This window comes from Canis lupus, chromosome 17 (genome assembly GCF_003254725.2).
Source record: "Canis lupus dingo isolate Sandy chromosome 17, ASM325472v2, whole genome shotgun sequence".
Classification (NCBI taxonomy): domain Eukaryota; kingdom Metazoa; phylum Chordata; class Mammalia; order Carnivora; family Canidae; genus Canis; species Canis lupus.
The window spans coordinates 13,287,726-13,296,188 of NC_064259.1; the positions used below are offsets into that span (position 1 = coordinate 13,287,726).

General features: G+C 45.6%; 1 long non-coding RNA gene across 1 annotated transcript; it reads right to left on the reverse strand.

The window, feature by feature from the left end:
* Positions 1 to 2,082: 2,082 nt before the first annotated feature.
* Positions 2,083 to 6,499, reverse strand: LOC112664783 (uncharacterized). The gene is made up of 3 exons (XR_003139962.3): positions 6,090 to 6,499; positions 3,941 to 4,044; positions 2,083 to 3,836 (listed from the first exon to the last, which is right to left on the reverse strand). It is a non-coding gene; the product is annotated as an uncharacterized LOC112664783 (long non-coding RNA).
* Between the last annotated feature and the right edge of the window lie 1,964 nt (positions 6,500 to 8,463).

Below are 8,463 nucleotides of genomic sequence, written 5' to 3' on the forward strand. Positions count from 1 at the left end.
AAAGTTGACATTTGCATTTGCGTGGTCCAAACAAACTAATTAGGATTTACGCAGATCAGGGCATATTTTAAATTGTGATACCCTTTCTAGTCTCCTCCTACACGACATGGACCATGATCATTCTCTCTCTCTTGTAAAATGGAATGCGAGAAAAGTGTGGGGCTTTTGTAACAACTTTGGGGCGAGTGTATGCCTCCAGGGGTAGCATAAACTAGATTTCAAGAAATACCCATTTTTAGGGACTACAGTTTACACACTCTTTTCCTTCAGTTTCATTTAGGCATGAAATAACAAAGCTTAATATGGCAGTTATACTAATAACAATAACAATGAATATTTACTGTGTGCTTACTTCGGGTAAAGCACTGTTTTTTTTCTGTTTTTTTCTTGTTTTATTTGAGAGCGAGAGAGCACGAATAGGGGAAGGGAAGAGGAGGAGGGAGACAGAGAAGCAGACTCCTCGCAGAGCAGGGAGCCTGACGCAGGGGCTCCATCCCAGGACCCCGAGGTCATGACCTGAGCTGAAGTAGGACATGGACACTTATCCGACTGAGCCACCCAGGTGCTGCAAGGCACCGTTCTAAGTACTTTACATGAAATAGCTATTTTAACCCCTCTGATGTAAGAGCTAGCTACTCGAACAACCCTATAAGATAAGATAAGGACTATGCCTCTCTGGAGCATAGAGAGGTGAAAACGTATCCAAGACTGTGCAACTTAGTAGCAGCAAACCCAGGATTCACTCCTCGCCAGTCATGCTCCACACTGGCCCTGACCACCACTCCAGATGTGCCCATGGGGCTCAGCAAGGAGTCCTCCCTCGTCCTCCCCCTGTCCCCTTTCTGCTGTTCATGGTCTCTCTCTGTGTCTCTTTCTCTCTTGCTCTAAAATAAATAAATAAAATTAAAAAAAAAAAAAGACCAGGTGTTGAACATAACACATGTAGAATAAATGATGGGCAGTGTCCCATGTGGCTCATTTACTAAATGCTCAAGGGTTTCCTATTGTACTTCTCACTCTGTACTTCTTTCCTACCCACAAAGGAGAAACCCAGCCTAGAGTGATAATGCTTCAAACCTTCTTTCTTCTCCTGCCTGGTTCCTCTGTATCTCACAGCCCCTGCTGCACCTTTATTTCAAACTTTGCAAAAAATTGCTCCCCAGTTGTACCCACATGAGTCTTGTCTTTCACCCTTCCCTCTCCCCACTGTCCCCATCCTTCGGTACTTGGCCCTCCCTGTGTTCTGTGCCACCCCTGCCCAGCCTAGGGAGGGAGGGGAGATTAAGCAGAGAAAGCCAGAATCTTTAGTTGCGGGGTACATTCGTTCAATGGTCATCCTATCCACTTGTGAGCACAGCACTCATGTGGACTGGCTTGAGGTCTCTTTCACTCTTTTGATCATCTGGGTACTGCAGATTATGAACGACACGTGTAGCTGGCTGAGTATGAGGCCTAGCGGCAACAAACAAGTGCAGGGTGGTCAAGATGCCACAACTTTAAACACAAGTGACACTGTGATCTTTCTTGACCTATGTGATCTTGTTCAAGCCCTCTGATAATCTTGTGAGGGCAAAATGTGGTCTCTGTTCTCAAGATGTTTAAGTGGAGCTGGGGCTAGATCTATCCCTAAATAAGCATATTATAAGCAAAATATAAAAAGAGAAGAAATTTTTACAAAGGCATCCCAAATCAGTGGGAATAAGGGGAGGAGAGAGGAGTTCTGTTGGATGGGGCACCTGGCCTTGTAGGTAAACTGGCACTGAATGTGAACCTAGATGGGTCACTGGGATCTCGGTGGGGCAGAGTGGCATGTCAAGGGAGAAAGAACAGCAAAGTTGAGGTACAAAGGCAGGAATGGGGGCGCCTGGGTGGCTCAGTTGGTTTAAGTGTCTGCCTTTGGCTCAGGTCATGATCTTGGAGTCCCGCATTGGGCTCTCTGCTCAGTGGGAAGTCTGCTTCTCCATCTACCTCTTACCCCCCTTGTCGCTATCTCTCAAATAAATAAATAAAATCTTTTTTTTTTTTTAAAGCAGGAATGGCAAGAGGCACAGCACGTGGGCATGTGGGCTATGGGTGTTTGGGTACAGATTGTAAAGGATCAAATGGCAAGCTAAGGGGTTGAATGGAGAAAATACCTTTATTTTTTGCTTGACTCATTCTTTAAGGGTAGGCAATAAAGATGAATTTATGCACTGAAGAAGAATTCAGGAGTTCATGGCATGTTTCCTGGCCTGCACTCGGTATCTGGGAGAGAGGCAGGATCTCTGATCTTAGATCTAGTGGTAAGATATAAATGGCATTCCTGATTGAGGAGAAAGGACAGTGGCACAGGTGCAGGAACTCTGGGAATTGGAAGCACAGATGGAGGGGTTGAGGGGTTACAGGATGTGAGAACGGAGGCTGCAGGGGTGGGAAGGGAGTGAGGGCAGAGCATTCTTACAGGAACTGAGGAGTAGAGTGAAGGAGGGACCAGGAGTGGTGAGAAGGAAATGGTGGGCCTTGTTTTGGAAAGCTCTGGAAAAGCTAGTGCAAAAGACATCATTCTGAAATACTGATCAGTCCCCAAGCATTCTGTTCTTTCTGAAATGTTCACTTCAGTGAAGACTTGCCACAAACAGACCGCCTACCCTGGGCCTGCCTCTTCCTAATACTTCCAGGAGGGCTGTGAGGTAGCTGCCATCATCCCCATTTTACAGATGAGAAAATGAGGCTCACTGAGGTAAAGCAAATGGCCTGGGGTCTGTGGCTAGTAAAGGGCTTCACCTGGGCCTCTCAGCGGCGCTGCCCTCATTTCACACAGAGAACCTGAGTGTAAAACTAGAGCATGATGATCCTACGGGAGGAACGATTGATTGTCTGGGACAGTTCTGAACACAGGAAATATCTGTGATTAACACTGAAAATGAAACATTCCAGGAAAGGGGGAGGGACAGAGTTCTTGCTCTGTTGATAGCTGATTTAAGGAAGTACAAATGCCTCCCCGGCCTTTGATCTCGCAGTTTTCTTGTTTGGGAAGGATCTAGTAAAAAATCCCGGGGGGGGGGGTTGATAAGTTTAGGAAACCAAATAAGTTGCCCCAGTCACTTCCCTGGGTTCTCAAGGCCCCTTCAGTCCATCCTACTCTGGTGCTTCCCTGTCCACCTCTCCCCCCAGGGGGATAGCCAGGCTGGAGGTGCCAAAGCGGGCCCCTGGGGGGACAGAGGGACCAGGAGGTGCCATTAAAAAGGGCTCTACTTAAAAGGAGCAAAAGGTGTCAGAGAAATGCTAGGGCCTTGTTGTTTGTTTGTGTGTGTGGATTTTAAATACCAGGAGGGAATAGCAGCTCCTATTCCAGAGCCCCAGGCGTGTCTCACAATGCCAAGGACCTGGTAGCAGCTTTGTGGAAGCAGGAGCTGGAAGCAGATGCTATTTCCCCCCCTTCGGGAATGCCCTGCCATTCCTCTTTGGGAACAAAGCTGCAGGTAAGTCTCCCAAGCCAGCAGGCATCCAGCCGTTGCTTCTCGATCCAGCTGCTCTAGGTCACCCCACAACTCAGGCTCACTGTGAAGGCCACGGACAGATGTTTGGGCTGCTAGGGAGGCCCTCTGGCTGCAAACCAAAGAATCCAATCAGGAAACTTTATTTCTGGCTGGAGCAGGCAATCCTGCAGACATGGTCCTGGACTGAAGAGAGCCAAGAGCAGAACGAATGGGAGAGTCGGGGATGCTCCAGCACGCACCTTGGGGGTCGTGCTCCTGGGCTTCAAGGTGACATCCCTTGCTCCCAGCCAGGCTTTGAGCAGACTGGGTACCAAGGCAGAGGAACAGCCGTGGGGCTCCAGTTCTGTGGCCTGAGAACTTGAGACAGTGAGAAGTGGTGGGTTAGGGAAGGACCTGAGCAATGTCTCCAAACTCACAAAATTCATGAAGTCTTTAATCTGCAAAATGGGGGCAGAGCTTACTTCCCAGGCCAGGTGTGAAGATTAAATGGAATGATGCCATTAAGTTCCATGTACAACGATTGATGGAGTAAATGCTAGTTTCTTTCGCCTCAAGTCAAAGAGCTCTGGTTAAAAAAAAAAAAAAAATCAAAAAGGTAAATCAGCAAGCTTAGTGGAGGAGAGTTAGCCTTACATGACTTTTCCCCACAGTGGTGGGGGGGGCAGGCGGGGGGGGGTAGGTGGCCCCCTAATGTCAGAGACTGTGCTCACTATAAATGATCCATCTTGGAGACAGAGATCCCAGCTCAACTACAGAAAGAAGCTGCTGCCCTTATTTCAGTCTTGAGATGATGGAATTATTAAGTGTTTAATTATATAACAAAAATGTTTTGAAAAGGTCAAACAGTATGGACAAACTGAAAATGCAAAGTAGAACTAGCTTTCCTTATAGACAGTTACTATACTTTTTTATTCTAGAGATTGCCTTATGAAAGCTAAATAAATTGGCATTTACCTGTTTCAAGCACTGCATCTCCTAATTTTTCTTAATGCCTTTTTTTAATATCAGTAAGATTTTTATTTATTATTTTCAAAAAAGCTTTTATTATTTATTTGAGAGAGAGAGAGAGAGATTGAGCAAGCACAGGAGCAGGGGCGAGGGGCAGGGAGAAGCAGACTCCCCGCTGAGCAGGGAGCCCCAAGCGGGTGATCCCAGGATCTAAGGCAGGTGCTTAACTGACTGAGCCACCCAGGTTCCCCACATCAGTAAAATTGATAACATATACATTTTGTTCTCTAATTACAGTGAGTTATTCTGTGCTTTACTTATAGGTCAAGTCTAAAAACTGAAAACTGATGAACAGCATTTACAACAGTATTCAGTATGTTTTATACCATGAATTTTTAGTCATGGAACTGTGTTTGGAGCCTTCTGAAAGCAATATATCCATGACTCAACCTGGTGCATACTTTATTTTTTATTTTATTTTATTTATTTTTTAGATTTTTTATTTATTCATGAGCAACAGAGAGAGAGAGAGAGAGAGAGGCAGAGACACAGGCAGAGGGAGAAGCAGGCTCCCTGCAGGGAGCCTGATGTGGGACTCGATCCCGGGTCTCCAGGATCACGCCCTGGGCTGAAGGCTGTGCTAAATCACTAAGCCACCGGGCTGCCCCTGGTGCATACATGTATACCACCTACATGGCCTGAGGGCATCCAAGCATAGAAATGGCCATCTTTATCATTGGAGGTAAAGAAGACTCCAAATTATTGTAGGTTTATCTTTGCCACAACCGGGAAGGTCTATCTGGGAATGAAGATGAAGGAAGGCCAAGCTAGGCGTACCCCAAGACTAGCTCTAACTCTGAAGTTTTCAGTTTCCTGAATGAAGAACTTTCACTGGCCTATTTAGAACAGGGCATCTGTTGACTGCGACCAAGGGCCCCAATGCAGGAATAGTCCCTACGTAGTCCAACAGGCTAATAAAAAGCCCCGGATATTCATGTGCTACCAAACAGCTCCTCTTCTGTTACCCACAGGATAGGCTGCAGCTGTGCCAGCCATGAACATCGTCGAGTGCTGTTTGGAGGAAATGTTTGCTCTAACAGAAAAAAGTAATGCCTCGAATCCTCCAAGAACCACAAGTAGTTAGGATCCCGACAATTTGTTTTAAAGTTTGTTTCTGTAATAGCTAAGCTATATTGCTGAGTGGTTATGAAATAAATCCATTTGCATTCTCTATGCAAAATATATGTCTTAGAACTTTATGGAAAAAAGCGTCTGCTTCTTTTTGCAAATGGCATTTTGCCTCTTGTAATTTGAAAACCTCTTTGACTAAATAGTATTTTAATGACTATTTAATGATGAAAAGACACCATAGTCTAAACCATCTTAAAGTTTGAGATTTCCAACTTCCTTAACGATGCCATAATATTTATATAATCATATTTTCTATAGTCAATCTATGCACATGTTCTTTTAAGGGGTATCACAAGGTCAAGAAATATGAATTTCATAATGAATTCGAACTGCTTTATAATGTCTTCTTAACATTAAAAACAATCTTTGTTAGTTTTGTGGGGGAGAGAAAAACTGTAAGTTTTCATTCATAATTCATAAATTGCTTTCATCAGAAGAAAAAAATATTCTTAGATTTAGAAATTCACCCACCTTTGATTCCCGGGCTACAGGGGCTGTGAACACCACTCACAGCAGGGCCCTGGTGTCAGCTCTCTTCAGGGTCACACAGCTGGTGAAGAAGATAGGTGGGTCAAACTCAAGTCTAAGCACTCTCCATAATCATTTGTGGCTTCTAGAAGATGTGTATCTCCTTTTTGAAGGGCTAGCCACCCCAAAACAGTTGTTTCTTAATGGTAATAGTCAACTATTTACATGCTTGCATGCATTCAAATGTGAAATCTATAGTCATCCCATGCCCAGAGGTCCAGAGGTCCAGGTCCCAGTGAAATAATAGTCTTCAGATGGCAAACGGGGCTGGTTAATGCTAAGAAAGGCAGAAGGTATCGGGGATTTACGGGAAACAGGAGTTTGAGCTCTACCTTCAAAACATGCAATCCTTTGGCATGATTAAAATCAAGGAGAACTCCCATGCCCCCCACCGCCCCAGACCCCATGAGAATCCAGAGGGGTCAAAGCTGCACTCATCAACTGCAAGAAGGTCAGTTTACTTGTCTCTGCCATGTGGGACCTCGAGGATCACATGCATGAGGCTTCCCACACGCTCCAGAGTCATGAAGGTTACATCTGCGTGTGTGGAACAACATGAAGAGGGGTGATGAGCCTCCTAAATACCACTGTTAGCTCCTCTATGTCCATGTGGACAAGAAGAAACTTATCACCTACCTGTAGTAGTGGCTTCATGTCTGAAAGTTAAAGCTCCTAGATGAATTAACATGCAATAAAAGCACAAATCCTACTGTTGAGTCTGTACACCAATGTCTTCCCCTCTCTGCTTTGAGACATATTGAAAGAAGCTTACCAAACAGCAGGAGAAAGAGGAGCTGAAGGGGTGTGGGGAGAGAGAGACTCACAAACATATATGCACAGAGACACAGAAATAGATAGACATGCACGGAGAGAGAGAGAGAGATGATCAGAACCCTGAGGCCTATGGCTCTCTCAGAACCATCGTAAGAGCCTGGTAGGATCCCTCACGTCATAAGATGCAGCCCACGCTATAGCAAGAAGCCCAGCCTTTTGGTCTTTTATCTCTGCAGACAAGTTCTGCTTTCTTTTTGGCCTATCAGCATGGAGCTGCCCTCAGCGGAGCTTGCAATCACCAGGAGAAACCATTAGAGCTGCCCTTCCTCCCTTCGCAGCAACAAGACAGGACCCTAAACAGTTGTCCTATAAGGAGGCCCCACATTCTCTGGTTCTTTCCTAAGGCTTGCCTTCACATCTGTCATAATGTTCCACAAACACTCAAAGGTGGAGGCCCCAAAGTAGGGCTGCCAGATAAAATACAGGGCACCCTGTCAATTTTGAATTGCAGATATGACTCAGAATATTGCAATATTTAGGACACACTAATAGTAAAAAATTATCCACTGTTTATCTGAAATTCAAATTTAGCAATGCATCCTTTATATTTATTTGCTAAACTTGACATCTCTATTAAAAAGATCTTTGTTTTGTTGAGCTGAAAAGGAAAACTTTAGGATGAGCTAGAATAGATATATTTTTCCAAAATTTTTTTCTGCCACTTTTGGTCAGACGTGCAAGTTAAATGGATAATTGCTAGGAAAGGCCCGTGTGATGTTTGACCGAGACTAGGCGACGTTGGCGAGGGCGTGAGTAATTGGGAATACACGCACACCAAAGCCTCACCGGAATGAGAACTTTTCTGTGGCAAGAATATGTTATGGATTAAAACCCTTTAAATGAGAACCTACTGTTTACCAGGGATTGTGCTAGAGACCAGGGTTGCAGGGGTGAATGCTCATGGCTCTCATGGTGACTAGCCCCCACTAGGCTGGCGTGCACCCCCAGGAACTTCGTGGGTGCGATCTGAAACTGGCCCTGTATGCAGAGGGCAGGGAGAGAGGAAGGCCACTCCAGACTGCTAGGTGGTGGTTGTACTTACACAAGAGAACTTGCATACAAGGCTTCTCCCGGGCACCGCAGGATGGGGAGATCTCCACCAGGACATCCGCCAGGATCTTATAGAGAGAGGCCTTAACCGGATTTAATCACATATATTGCCCAGAAGCTCTCAGCAACCCATTGCTTTCTCAAGTCTGTGTCCTTAGAACCATCTCCTCGTGTGGGAACAGTGGGCCGAGCACATATCACAGACAAGGGCGGTTGTCCAGGTCAAGCTCGAGGGTCAACCAGCAGTCACACTCTCTCGATGACCTCCTCGAGAACAGACCTGGCTCATGAGACACTGATCAGCTCTCTCTGTTAGTTTACTCGGCTGCTAACTCCAATTGGGCATCCAGTGGGGGGAAAAGGCTCAGAGGACAGTCCAGGGGTGATGGTCCCATTCTACAGCCCTGTGGGTGATGAAGGAGCAGCTGTCCTG